The sequence below is a fragment of the Centropristis striata genome, chromosome 13 (assembly GCF_030273125.1).
Source record: "Centropristis striata isolate RG_2023a ecotype Rhode Island chromosome 13, C.striata_1.0, whole genome shotgun sequence".
Taxonomy (NCBI): Eukaryota; Metazoa; Chordata; class Actinopteri; order Perciformes; family Serranidae; genus Centropristis; species Centropristis striata.
This window is the reverse complement of record NC_081529.1, coordinates 34,073,957-34,089,414: the sequence shown is the minus strand read 5'-3', so window position 1 is coordinate 34,089,414 and position 15,458 is coordinate 34,073,957.

The window sequence follows — 15,458 nt, the reverse complement described above, 5'->3', positions numbered from 1 at the left end:
TGAGAGTGTGTAATAATAATAATAATAATATGTATATGTAAAGCACTTTTCATAAAGAAATCTCAAAGTGCTACAGAAACCAGAAACAAAATGAACAAAATACTAAGAGAAAAATCAGACACATTAAAATCAGCAGTAGATAATAAAGACACAGGTTATAAAGTAGATTATTAAGAGATTAAGTTGCAGAGACAATAATAAAAACATCTAAGAACAACCTAAATAATCTGTGTATGCCCGAGGGAGTTCAGTCGTCACTTGTACAACTGGATGAGGACCAAGAGGCCAGCGTGAAAAGAGGGATTAGAGTCCGTTTCAACATGGAGCTGGTATCTGTTGCAAGATCGCCTTAATATGGTGAACAGCAACGGCTTTGTTTTAGGCGAGGAATGCAGCCGGTTCAGCTAAATTAGAGGCAGCCATTTCCGTTGGCATGAGGGCTCGGCTGCGTTGGCAGAGCTCCTCCATCGGGGAGAACGTGGACACTGTGATAGGGAGTAAAGAAGTTGAGGGAGCCAATCAGAACCCCCCAAAAAAAGAAGAAAATTGGGCAAAATCAAGCAGACGTTTGGTTAAAATGATAACCTGCCAACGTGATCTCATGGGACGGCGTATAAACAGCACGCCACTTATGAGGACATTTAAATGTGTCGTTTAAGGCTCCAGTCTCGTTCCCAACTCATCACATGCAGACAGAGTTATAAACAGATGGTTAATGTTGGGAATTGGAACAAAACTACTTGGTTATGTTGAGGGAAACAAGTTCAAAGAGATGCAAAATGGCTACAAATAGGCACAAAAACGGTTTGTATGTCTGAGTCGAGGGACTAAATAATTGTGTTTCCATTTAAGCAAATTTGGAGCGACATTTTGAAATGTTGCATTAATAAAAAAAATTGAAATTCTGAAAGGGCCACGGGGGCTACTGCCGGTGTGTGTACACTATGATGAGATTCTTCAGAGATTTCAAACAATTTGTACTAGTAATGTTATAATACTATATTATATACAAGGAGCACACCTACAACAAGCATTCCTTTTCAAGTATTTATTTATACAGCAACCTATGACCTTTAACCTCAAAGTGTGTGTGTGTGTGTGTGTGTGTGTGTGTGTGTGGGGAACGTGTGTGTGTGTGTGTGTGTGTGTGTATCTGGAGGAGTGTGCGCGCTTACGCAAACAGATTTTTAAACGTCTACTTTTCCGGCATAATTTCACCTAGAGACTCCATTTAAACTTTAAACAGTAGACACAAGTCTTGTGTATCGGTGTATTAATCCACGTTTCGATAGGTCATATAGTTTTTTATCAATCCCTGTTCAATGACCATGATCATTTTTGGAGAAATTCTGAAATTTTAATGGGTGTGTATGCACGGAATGTTGGTGTCAGAGTGTGTGACATCATCGCCAGAGTGTAGAGGGAGAGAAAAAACTGTCAAAAAATAAATTTGAAAACTCTCCAGGCCGCAAATTCCACTCTACAGAAATAATTTATACATAGAAACGTAGGAAAATTAGTCTTCTCCCTCACAATCCTCTGGTAAAGCTGTCAGAGTTATAGTTTGGGCGTAGGACGCACAGATGCACCACCAACACGCACCAACAACCTCATTGGCTCCCATATTAAAAACGCAGGAAGATTTCTGAAAAAGGGAGATGTAACCGTTTCTTTAGAATGCTCTAACAAAGCTATTTTTGCATTTTTCTTAAAAAAAAACCCCCATATGTAGACGTTCAGGAAGAACCCAGGACGCTCAAAGTGAAGTCGGATCAATGATAGGTATTATGGTTTTGCCAAAAATGGTTTCTGTTCGAGGCCAGAAATTCCAGTCTGTCCACCTATGGCTGCTGTCACTGTTATGGGACTTTGACAGTTGATGGCAGTTAATTCTGTTGATTGCTCTGATTGCCTTTGATCTTTGATGTGCTGCAGACACACAGACAGGGCGTAGTCACAGGGAGGACATGTTGAACTTAGTCACACTGGGCCACATGACGGCTGTGTTGTGTCCTGAGAGTGTCCTGTGTCTGCCTCGCCATCTTGTTTATTCATACATGAAGCAGAGAAGATGCTCCTCCACACTGAACTGCACCTGACACGTGTGTGTGTGTGTGTGTGTGTGTGTTTGTTTGGCTGGAAACTCTCCTGTTCCCCCTTCTTCTTCTTCTTCTGCTGCTGCAGGTGCGTGTGGATGGAAGGATGCTTCCTCCTCGTTATCTTGCGTTTGCTCCTTTTTTTGTTTGTTTGTTGCTCCAGCCCTAAAGCGTCCAGCTCTGTTTTAGTCTCTTTCCACAGGTGAATTCTCCTGCTCCCTCCCTCCTTTGTCTCTCGTCTACCACCCACCCCCTCCCCCCTCCCCCCCTCTGCCTGCCTGCCTGCTGCTTTCCCAGAGAAGTCAACCTGTTATCGGCGAGGTCTATGAATAGCACATGGTTGGCGCTGCGACCCACTCACCCCCCTGACATAGCTCATGTCTTATGCATCGCTCCTGCATGCAGAATCCCTCCAGCCCTGTTTCTACAGGCTGGAGTTCAGCTACGACACCTGCTTTCCCCCCAAAAAACACTGCACAATATCCGAGTATTTACAACATTTGCATGCCATGTAATATATTTTTATAAATGCGATGAATATGCAGATTAAAGCTCCTATATCACAGTTTTTAAATCACCTGTTCATTAACCCTCTTGAGTCTCCAAAAGCTCCAAATAATCCAGATTTGTTGACTCCATCCAGACTAGAAAACAAAGCAGCGTGGAGGCCTACTGTAAATTTACCTCTAAAGTTCTGGCTGTAAACTCCATGAGGCCAGTTTCAGTTTGATGATGATATACCAAGTAAAACTGGAGACAAGCTCAAATAGATTTAGTATAAAATGATAGAACTGGATGGAACCCTCTTATATGTTAGATTTGACACATTTGTTCACATTTGCAACATTTAAAATTCTTTATTGAGCATGATAGTGTTTTGAAAGTAAAAAAAAGATTCAAAATCGCATTCTATGTTGGACTAAAGGACCAAAAAAGACACAAAATGACCAAAAAAAGACACAAAATGAGAAGACAGAATTACCAAAAAAAACCCCACAGAAGACACAAAATGACTAAAAAAGACACAAAATGACCAAAAAAAGACACAAAATTACACAAAATGACTAAAAAAATACACAAAATGACAAAAAAAGACACAAAATGATTAAAACAGACACGAAAAAAAGACACAAAATGACCAAAAAAGACAAAAAATTCAAAATCACATTTTATGTTGGACTAAAGGACTAAAAAGACACAAAATGACCAAAAAAAGACACAAAATGACTAAAAAAGACACAAAATTCAAAATCACATTTTATGTTGGACTAAAGGACTAAAAAGACACAAAATGACCAAAAAAAGACACAAAATGACCAAAAAAAGACACAAAATGACTAAAAAAGACACAAAATGAGAAGACAGAATAACCAAAAAAAACCACAGAAGACACAAAATGACCAAAAATAGACACAAAATGACTAAAAAAAGACACAATATGACTAAAAAAGACATTTTGGATTAAAAAAATGACAAAATAGCCCGAGACTCCATAGAGTTAACATGTCTGAATGTGTGTCGCAAGCTCGAAAATGACAAAACGTGCAAAATAAGTTGTTGCACTCATTTGCATTCTGTGCACATTTTCTCCCACTTCTGCTGCACCAAACACCAAACAGCAGCGCTGCTGTTTATTCATCTGAGCTCAGCAGTCAGTGCAGATGCAGCGCGGAGATAAGCGCGCGCCGCTGTCGATGCCATCATTCTTCCTACGTTCGCTCCTGGAAATTTTGTGTTGTGGCATGATGCTTATTCTCCAAACACTGAAAGGTGTTTACAATGCAGTGAGCGGTGGCGGTGGCGGTGGCGTGTTCCTCCTCCATGCCACCGCTCCAATAATACACCAGGGACAAGGAGCTTAGCAGTGACAGCCCCAAATCCCTCTTTCCACCGCACTGATTTCTGGATTAAGGAGGGGAGATTTCCACACCTCTCAATTGTATTGTGTTACGGGGCTCACGCATCTTTTCATGCATCTTTTCTTCTGCGCCGTGCATCGAAATGGGAGCATTTCCTTATTTACACAGATTTAGAGCGATTGTGGATGGGAATGGGAGCCTGTAAATGAGGTTTGAGGGAAGGGGAGAGGGTGGAGAAGAAGAGTGATTATTGTGGTAAAACCCCTTTATGGAGGGATTTCTGAGCTTCATAATAAACAGAACACCTAAACACAGTGAATATTTTGGTTCCTGAAAAGCATGTTCGCTCAAGGCATTTTTACATCTATTTTTGGTCATTTTGTGTCTATTTGGATAATTTTGTGTCCTTTTTTGGTCATTTTGTGTCTTTTATTGGTCATTTTGTGTCTTTTTTGGTCATTTTTATATGTATTTTTGGTTATTTTGTGTCTTTTTTGGTCATCTTACATCTATTTTTCATCATTTTGTGTCCTTTTTTGGTCATCTTTACATCTGTTTTTGGTCAATTTGTGTCTATTTCGATAATTTTGTGTCCTTTTTTGGTCATTTTTAGATCTATTTTTGGTCATTTTGTGTCCATTTTGGTCATCTTTACATCTATTTTTGGTCAATTTGTGTCCTTTTTTGGTAATTTTGTGATTTTTTGGTAATTTTGTGTTTTTTTGGTTATTTTGTGTCTTTTTTTGGTCATTTTGTGTCTATTTTTGGTCAAGTTACATCTACTTTTGGTCATTTTGTGTCTCTTTTGGTCATTTTTACATCTATTTTTGGTCATTTTATGTCTTTTTCGGTCATTTTGTGGGTTTTTTTTGGTCATTTTGTGTCTATTTCAACATTTTTGAATCTGCAGGGTATATTTATTGTTTTGTTTCTAAATCCAAGCTCTGAGCTCAGATCCGGAGTGCTCTCCCACTGCTTTGATAGATTTGGATGCAACAAAAAGGTCGGGAATATTTTCATTCCAGCCTGATTAAGAAAACCTCCCCACTTCATTCCTTCTTTCCCTCCTCCTCTCCCACTCCTCGGCCACTCCTTTTCTCCCCTCTCCCTAGCTGGACCCTCCTCACTTCGCCCTTCGTCATTTTTTCCTTCATTCCATTACCGAACATTGTTTTGACTTTCCAGGTTCCGCATTCCTACGCGCAGCATTCCGACCTGCCCGTCGGACCGCTGGAAGAATTCCCGGCCTGTGATTATCCACTCATATTTCATTTACACACACATTCAGGGGAGGCAATAAATTAATGGAATGGGGTGTTCTCTTTTATTACCCCTGGAGAAAGGTTTATTGTTTCTTGTTGCAGGAGGTTGAATTGATTTACTGTTACAATCCAAACTGTCCAAACGCCATTGATCTGCTCTTGAGTGATCAATCTGGAGAGATTTGTGTTTTGTTTTTTGTGTTTTTTTTAACAGATGCTGTTAGAGGCAGGCAGAGTGTGTTTGTGTGTGCGACTGTAATTTCCCCCTTTTGTGAGCCAAATTAAACACAGCTTTATCGCGTGTTTGTTTTACATTTACAGAGAAATTAACTTCTGAAGAGCAATTCATTAGAAGCCGGAAATGATAAAAATCTAAATCAATCAAACTGAAATAACTGTAATTTTTTTTGCCGGAATGAAAAAACTAATTAAAACTAAAACAAAGACACAAAATGACTAAAAAAGACACAAAATGACCAGAAAAAGACACAAAATTACTAAAAAAGACAAAATGAGAAGACAGAATTATCAAACTAGAAAAATTCTGAAAGGGCCACAGGGGCTACTGCCGGTGTGTGTACACTATGATGAGATTCTTCAGAGATTTCAAACAATTAATACTAGTAATCTTATGATACTATATAATATACAAGGAGCACACCTACAACAAGCATTCCTTTACAAGTATTTATCTATACAGCAACCTATGACCTTTAACCTCAAAATGTGTGTGTGTGAGTGTGTGTGTGAGAGAGAGAGAAACGTGTATCTGGAGGAGTGTGTGTGTGTGTGTGTGTGTGTGTGTGTGTGTAACTGTAACTGTAACTGTAATCACATCAAAGGATCAAAGGCAATCAGAGCAATCAACTGAATTAACTGACACCAACTGCCAAGGGTCTGGAACAATAACAGCAGCCAGAGGTGGACGGACTGGAATTTCTGGCCTCGAACAGAAAGCATTTTTGGCAAAACCATAATACCTATCATTGATCCGACTTCACTTTGAGCGTCCTGAGTTCTTCCTGAACGTCTACATGTTTTTTTTTTAAAGAAAAATGAAAAAATAGCTTTGTTAGAGCGATCTAAAAAAACTGTTACATCTCCCTTTTTCAGAAATCTTCCTGCGTTTTTAATATGGGAGCCAATGAGGCTGTTGGTGCGTGTTGGTGGATCATCTGTGCGTCCTACGCCCAAACTATAACTCTGACAGCTTTACCAGAGGATTGTGAGTGAGAAGACTAATTTTCCTACGTTTCTATGTATAAATTACTTCTGTTGAGTGGAATTTGCGGCCTGGAGCGCAGTTTTCAAATTTATTTTTTGACAATTTCTTCTCTCCCTGTACACTCTCGCGATGATGTCACACATTGTGACACGAACATTCCGTGCAATACACACCCATTATAATCTCAGAATTTCTCCAAAAATGATCATGGTCATTGAACAGGGATTGATAAAAAACTATATGACCTATCGAAACGTGGATTAATACACCGTTACACAAGACTTGTGTCTACTGTTTAAAGTTTAAATGGAGTCTCTAGGTGAAATTATGCCGGAGAAGTAGACGTTAAAAAATCTCCAATTATTCTTTTTCGCTCATTTTTTTCCGGCCGTCCCATTCATTACAATACAAAATTTTGGGCAGTTTTTCGCAACTTACGCCGCACGTTTTGATATATAATTTGTCCTGCAACTCTTCAAGTTGTAGGACTAGTAGCGGGACGAAATTGCGTCCGGAAGAGGAAGAAGAAGAAATCCACAGTATAACAGTAGTGCAGCACTGGTCCCTACAGCTATTGCTGTATGGGACCAGTGCTCGGTGCGATTGCGTGGCCCTAAAAAAAAAAAGACATTTTGGATTAAAAATGGACAGAATAGCCCTGTTGATTTACTGTTACAATCCAAACTGTCCAAACGCCATTGATCTGCTCTTGAGTGATCAATCTGGAGAGATTTGTGTTTTGTTTGGTGTTTTTTTTAACAGATGCTGTAAGAGGCAGGCAGAGTGTGTTTGTGTGTGCGACTGTAATTTCCCCCTTTTGTGAGCCAAATTAAACACAGCTTTATCGCATGTTTATTTTACATTTGCCGAGAAATTAACTTCTGAAGAGCAATTAATTAGAAGCCGGAAACGATGAAAATCTAAATCAATCAAACTGAAATTTCCCTCCTGACGCGTCTGTGTGTGTGTGTGTGTGTGTGTGTGCGCATTCATAATTGTGGCAAAACACACATTTTGTCGGAAATAACTGTAATTTTTTTTGCCGGAATGAATAAACAAATTACAGCAGTTTATGTATCTGGAGCAGACACATTAATGCAAGTACACACACACACACACACACACATGCATGTATGCACAACACACCCCACACACACACACACACACACACACATACACACACAGCCTACCAGTTGGCAGTGGGTGTTAATTGTGTTGGGCCTCAGGGCAAAAATAACATTGCAGCAAAGACGGAGAGAAAGAGTGTGTTGTGTCTTTCTGCAGCTTTTATCAAGACAAAAGGGACACAATCATGTTACAGACAAAAACACACTCTAGCCCCTTTTTGTGTCTTTTTTGGTCATCTTTACATCTATTTTTGGTCAATTTGTGTCTATTTTGATAATTTTGAGTCCTTTTTTGGTCATTTTTAGATCTATTTTGATAATTTTGAGTCCTTTTTTGGTCATTTTTAGATCTATTTTTGGGAATTTTGTGTCTTTTTTGGTCATTTTGTGTCTTTTTTTGGTAATCTTTTTATCTATTTTTGGTCAATTTGTGTCCATTTTGATAATTTTGTGTCCTTTTTTGGTCATTTTTAGATCTATTTTGATAATTTTGTTTCCTTTTTTGGTCATTTTTAGATCTATTTTTGGTCATTTTGTGTCTTTTTTTGTCATCTTTACATCTAATTTGGTCATTTTGTGTCTTTTTTGGTCATGTTGTGTCTTTTTGGTCATTTTGTCTATTTTGGTCATCTTTACATCTATTTTTGGTCATTTTGTGTCTATTTTGATAATTTTGTGTCATTTTTTGTCATTTTTAGATCTATTTTTGGTCATTTTGTGTCTTTTTTCGTCATCTTTACATCTATTTTTGATCATTTTGTGTCTATTTCGATAATTTTGTGTCCTTTTTTGGTCATTTTTAGATCTATTTTTGGTCATTTTGTGTCCTTTTTTGGTAATTTGTTTTGTTCTTTTTTTTGATCATGCTCTTATTTATAAATACACAAATAAATACTTCTTATACATCATGCACATTGCAGAAAACATATTGATGCTGCCTTTATATCAGCCTGTATCCCCCAGTGAATCCCAACAGACAGTGTTTTCATGACTATATGACTGTTAATTGCTAATTAGGCCGGTGTAGCAGCAGACCCCTGTGTGAGGTGATAGCACTGTGTCGCTGTACACACAATAATTACAATGAAAGGTGTTGTAGGAGCGTGTCAACATCTGCTCCCCGTGCGGCTCTGAGCAAAAAGAAACTGAGACGAGCTTCAAACAAACGTGACAGGCTGTACTTATCTGCTCGCCGGTATTTGTGCAAATATTTCACGGGTCATTTGGTTGCGGTGCGGCTGATACGAGAGATTCTTCAGCAGAAGCTGAGAGAATGTTTCAATGTTTCAACCCTTTCATAAATAAACTACATGTTTGGACAATAACTATCTGTGTTATTGGATGGGAAGTCCATCAGTTAACGTCTGGTTTTAGGTTTCTGGACACATTTTGGCTATTTGTTTTTAAAGTGACAGTATTCTTCCTCTTCCCCTATAATTCTATTTATCAGTCTAAGTTGTTTTTTCGTGTGTTACAAAGTGTTGGAGATATCAAATGTCTGCTTTGTCTTATAGAATATATCAATCCAATGATGAATGAATGATCCAAATGTCCAACCTGGCTCCAGCTCTTTAGACCAGTCCAATTTGTGTTTATTTCGATAATTTTGTGTCCTTTTTCGGTCATCTTTACATCTATTTTTGGTCATTTTGTATCCATTTCGATAATTTGGTGTCCTTTTTGGCCATTTTTTTTATACATCTATTAAGATAATTTTATGTCCTTTTTTGGTCATTTTCACATTTAGTTTTAGTCATTTTGTGTCTTTTTTTTGTCATTTTGTGTCTATTTTGATCATCTTTACATTCTATTTTTGTCTATTTCATTAATTTTGTGTCCTTTTTTGGTCATCTTTACATCTATTTTTGGTCATTTTGTGTCTTTTTTGGCAATTTTTACATCTATTTTTTGTCAATTTGTGTGTATTTAATTAATTTTGTGTCCTTTTTGGTCATATTTACATCTATTTTTGGTCATTTTGTGTCTTTTTTTGGTCATTTTTACATCTATTCTCATTCTTCTTCAAACATTCTTGATAATAACCAGTGTTATGTGTGTGTCCAACCTGGCTCCAACCACAGAACCAGCTCTCTAGACCAGAACCAGCACTTTAGACCAGAACCAGCTCTGTAGACCAGAACCAGCTCTCTAGACCAGTCTGTCCAAACTTCCTCAAGAAAAAGTGGCGGCTCTGCCCCTTTTTGTAGAGAGCGTCTGTGTTTAGGGACCAGTCGAACTTATTATCCAGGTAAACACCTAGATACTTAGAACTTGACTCCACCTCCACAGGTATTCACTGGCTGAAGGGGGTTGAACCTGTAGAAATCTATGATAATTTCCTTAGTCTTTGAGGTGTTCAGTAGGAGATAGTTCTTGTGAGAAAATACATTTGAAACACTCAACAGCAAAGTGTCTTTCCATGGAAAATGAGCTGGTTAGTCGAGATTATCTTGTTGTGAACACTTTGATGTATGAACTATTTCCATTCTACTGAACCACACCTGCTAACCACATCAAGGAGAGAATCTGCTGATGGACAAGAGACTCTCGTGCTGGAGACGAGATGTAAAGTAACAATAATGTCCCAGTGATCCGGTGTGCAGGTGTAATTCTGTAGGAAGAACACGCTTCCTTCAGAGAAATGCTCACAAAAATGTGTGTGTGTTATTTTTAGTAACTGGGTCACGCTTTATGGGAAGAGACGTTGTTGTTGAGTTTCTCAAATGTAGTTTTTGCTGCAGTATAGTTTCATTATACTGGAGAGAAGGCAGATATGAAAACAATCAATCTATAAACAGGATAGACAAAAATAAGCCTTGGGGCTTCAGCCTATCCCTTTTTCAGTTGCTGTCTGATGGATTCTTTTGTAAAAACATGATTAAAGTGTTTTTTTTTAACAGAAATAAAGCATTCATTCATAAAAGCAAGAAGTGTCCGTGTGTGCGCGTGCTCGTGTGTGTGTGTGTGTGTGTGTGTGTGTGTGTGTGTGTGTAAAACAAGGAAAGTGCCATATATAGTTCCATTATATTTGAGAGAAGGGCAAGAACTCCCACACTCTGAAACTCACACCAACAAATCTAGATTGATGAATCGACAGGTAAGAGGGAAAAATGTCTGTTTAACAGTCTCTTTAAGTGTGTGTGTGTGTGTGTGTGTGTGTGTGTGTGTGTGTCTAGTTCATATCTCTCTGACCGTTAGTCAGACTGACCTCAGATCTCGTATTTGTCTTGTTCATGGCATGAAGGTGTGCATCCTTGATTTTGAAGATTTTTGAATTCATTTTTCAAAATATCATTATTTATGTAGGACGTGTTGTTCACTGTAACACTGTGCGTTAGTGGTCGACCCATACGGGTTTTTTAATGCAGATGCTGATTATTTTGACATCAGTCTTAACCGATCCCTGATATGTGCTGCTGATTATTTTGGGCCGATTCTTGAAGCTGATATTGTCTTTTCTCCCTCCATTTACATGATAAAAATGACACAATGATAACAAATGTGACACAAGTCTCAATTTAAACAAAAAAAACATTCATTAACTCGGGGTGCACTGATTGCAATTTTCTGACCGATCGCCGATCACTGATCTTTGGGAGTGAACTGTCCCTTTAAATCATGGGTCTCAAACTCGCGGCCCATGGGCCAGTTGCGGCCCTCGTGGCGATATTTTGTGGCCCCCACCTTGATATGAAAGTTTAATGTGAGTTTTATATGAATGGAACTTTACTGTGTTGTGTGTGGAAGGTCTCTTTAATTACTTTTTTTGGTAATTTTGTGTCTTTTTTAAATAATTTTGTGTCTTTTTTGGTAATTTTGTGCATTTTTTGGTCATTTTGTGTCTTTTTTGTCATTTTGTGTCTTTTTTTTAGTAATTTTGTGTCTTTTTTTGGTCATTTTGTTTATTTTTTAAGTAATTTCGTTTTTTTCTGTCATTCTGTGTCTTTTTTGGGTCATTTTGTGTCTGTTAAAACTAATTTTGTGTCCTTTTTTTGGTAATTCTGTGCATTTTTTGGTGATTTTGTGTCTTTTTTGTTAATTTTTTTGTAATTTAGTGTTCTTTTTTTGGTGATTTTGTGTCTTTTTTAAGTGAATTAGTTTTTTTCTGTCATTTTGTGTCTTTTTTTAGTAATTTTGTGTCTTTTTTTTGGTCATTTTGATACTGCCTCCAGCGGCTCCCAGGTAATTTGATAGTTTGAGAAGCCTGCTTTTAATGTTCATACCAGTGTGAAACAATCCAATGTATAAAAGCGTTAAGCATCAAAAGCCCGGAAATAATGCGTGGTTAAAAACACTTTAATACACTTGTGTACACACACACACCCTGAGCTGTCAGCGATGCATTTTAAAACAATACGGCTGAGCAGAGATGCAAACACCAAACTGTGGTTTCAGTATCAGTATGTTCCTGCTGCAGAAATGAGTTTCTCATTCCAGAGACAACCACACATTGATAAACTTGAAACTGTGTGTGTGTGTGTGTGTGTGTTCTTGTTCTTCCTACATAGTGAGGACCGGAACATGTTTTTAACCAACAGAGTGAGGACATTTTTGCAAAGTGAGGACATTTTGGCCGGTCCTCACTTCTTTAAAAGCTTATTTTTTAGATTTCAGACTTTGTTTTAAGGGTTAAAGGTTACATGATAATGATAATTAACTGAAACTGTATTGTGTGGTAACTAAAATTATAGTGAAAATGTCCTTCGTTTTCGTCTTTGTTAACTTTTTTCATACATAATGAAGATGGATTAGACAAAGGAAATAAAGGCAAAATTTAAAACGAACTAAAACTAATAAAAACTAAACTAAAACAAAATTATTTTAAAAAATAAATACTAAACTAAAACTAGCAAACTCACACTAAAAACTCATTAAAACAAACTGAAATTAAAAGCAAAAATTCACAACAAAATTAAAACTAAAACTAATGAAAAAACCAAAACTATAATAAACTTGCACGGGAATTCACTGTTACAATGAGGGTCCTCACAAAGATAGAAGTACAAGAATGTGTGTGTGTGTGTGTGTGTGTGTGTGTGTGTGTGTGTGTGTGTGTGTGTGTGTGAGGGAGGCAGTTTGTGAGCGTTAGGAATTTTGAGAAGCCTGCATGTAACCAGTAAAACAGGAATAAAAACAATACAGAACTTCTCATGAAATAATTCCAACACACACCCCGTCATGTTTTACTTTACCCTCCAACTGTGTGATGCGTGTGTGTGTGTGTGTGTGTGTGTGTGTGTGTGTGTGTGTTTGAGGTTTTTGGGACTCTGAGCTCTCTGAAAAGCTCGTCTGTGGGTAGAACTATGCCGAAAACACATGTTGGTCTAATGGATTTAATATGGCTGTAAATTACAGTCAACAGAGTGCCGGAGCATCCGTAGCACTCACATGGAAATGAGACTACTTGAGTGGCTTTTAACGCTGAATTCAAAGCTTTATCACTGGTGTGTGTGTGTGTGTGTGTGTGTGTGTGTGTGTGTGTGTGTGTGTGTGTGTGCAGCATCTTCATTTCCACATATCTTTCAGCAGCAGTTGAGTGTTTTTGCAGTTAGTTATGTCTTTGGTTATTCCTTCTCCTTCACATTATCAAGACTTTTTTTTTTTATGATTCCCTCTCCTTCATACATTTTGTGTCTTTTTTAAAGTAATTTAGTGTCTTTTTAAAAAATAATTTAGTGTCTTTTTTTTTATATAATGTGTCTTTTTTGGTAATTCTGGGTATTTTTGGGTCATTTTGTGTCTTTTTGGGTCATTTTGTTTCTTTTTTTGGTCATTTTGTTTCTTTTATAAAAGTAATTTAGTGTTTTTTCAGTCATTTTGTGTCTTATTTGGTCATTTTGTGTCTTTTTTTGTAATTTTGTGTAATTTTGTGTCTTTTTTGGTCATTTTGTGTCTTTTTTGTAATTTTGTGTCTTTTTTGTGTCTTTTGGTCATTTTGTGTCTTTTTTTTAATAATTTTGTGTCTTTTTTAAAATAATGTGTCTTTTTTGGTAATTCTGGGTATTTTTGGGGCATTTCGTTTCTTTTTTTAAGTAATTTAGTGTTTTTTCAGTCATTTTGTGTCTTTTTTGGTCATTTTGTCTCTTTTTCTTAAGTATTTCATGCTTTGTTTCATACAGATTGCATGGATTTCTTGTCACTCTGTGATTAATTTCATGCTTCATTTGAATGGATCGTCTAATTATTCGCACAAAAATAGCTTGTAAAGGCTCCATCTTTAAAATTTAAACTGCAGTTCCTCTGCATTGGCTCTTTTTATTTCTCACGTCCAAAGCTACCGCATTAACGAACATTAACCCTCTGGGGTCTGAGCTTACTTCATGGACCACATGAAAAATGTTTTCTATACCCATATTTGGTATCCATTTTTCCTTCACCTATATGATCTGACAATTATTTTTTCACTTTAACCTACTTCATCAACATATTGAGCCCAAAAATAGACAAAAATCATGAAATCCGAGTTGAAAAATGATACTATTTACTACAATAAAAACCACAAATATGCTCAATGAACTGTTTTGGAACTTGAAAATGCCCTGCTGCCCCCGCGACCTGGCCCCAGATAAGCGGACGAGAATGGATGGACATATAAAAAGGTAAAATTTAAATATAATAAATCTATATACAAAAAAGTCCCATAAAAACATGTATATTTATAGGCAGGTTTTTTTCTTCTTAATGGCTGCAACTCTTCAAAAACAAACTGTGCAAAATTACATGTTATCCTTATTATCTTATGTTATTATCATATCTTTGGTTTTACATGACCTGGGAATGTCAATGTTGAATGTTTCTCTGTTAAACTTCACGCGATCTAAGACCCCAGAGAGTTAAACAGTCGTCCTCCTGCAGCGCTATAATGCAAGAGTGCTTCTATGCATGCATGCATGTGCAGGCGATGCATGCATAGGTGTGTGTGTGTGTGTGTGTGTGTGTGTGTGTGTGTGTGTGTGTGCATGCAGGGATGTACGTACGCCTGAGTGAGCGTGTGTGTGTTTAAACTGTTGATCGTGCGGATGGTGGTAGCATGCAGGCAGATTTTAACCTGCGCCTCCGCCTCATTAGGCCTGCCTCCGTTGCCATGGTTGTCTATTAGAGCTGCAGAGATTAAAGACTAATTTACATGTGAAAGAGGAGAGTGGAGAGAGAGAGAGAGAGAGAGAGAGAGAGAGAGAGAGAGAGAGAGAGAGAGAGAGAGAGAGGACTACACTCTGCTGCACTCTACTCTCTGTAGTGTATTCTGGAGAAGAGGGTCAGATAGGGCGCAGGCAAATGTTTGCAGAAGCTTTGACCAACATTTTGATCATCTATGTGTGTGTGTGTGTGTGTGTGTGTTCTTGTATTTCCTACATAGTGAGGACCGGAACACGTTTTTAACCAACAGAGTGAGGACATTTTTGCAAAGTGAGGACATTTCGGCCGGTCCTCACTTCTTTAAAGGCTTTTTTGAGAGTTCAGACTTTGTTTTAAGGGTTAAAGGTTACAATAGGTTTATGTAAAGGTAACCATGTATTAGGGTTAGGGGCTATAGGGAACAAGGTTATTATAGTTAACCAAAACAAAACAAAATAACAAAAACTAGAATTGAATAAACATTTTTGTTAACTGAAATAAAAAATAAAAATTAGAGTTTTTAAAAAAAATGATTAATAACTGAAACTGTATCGTGTGGTTACAAAACTAACTAAAACTAAGTAAAATTATAATGAAAATGTCTTTTGTTTTTGTCTTTGTCAACTTTTTCCATACATAATGAAGATGGATAAGACAAGGGAAATGAAGGCAAACTAACTGAATTTGAAAACAAAAATTCACAACCCAATTAAAACTAAAACTAATGAAAAATCCCAAACTATTATAACCTTGATGGGGAATTCACTGTTCCA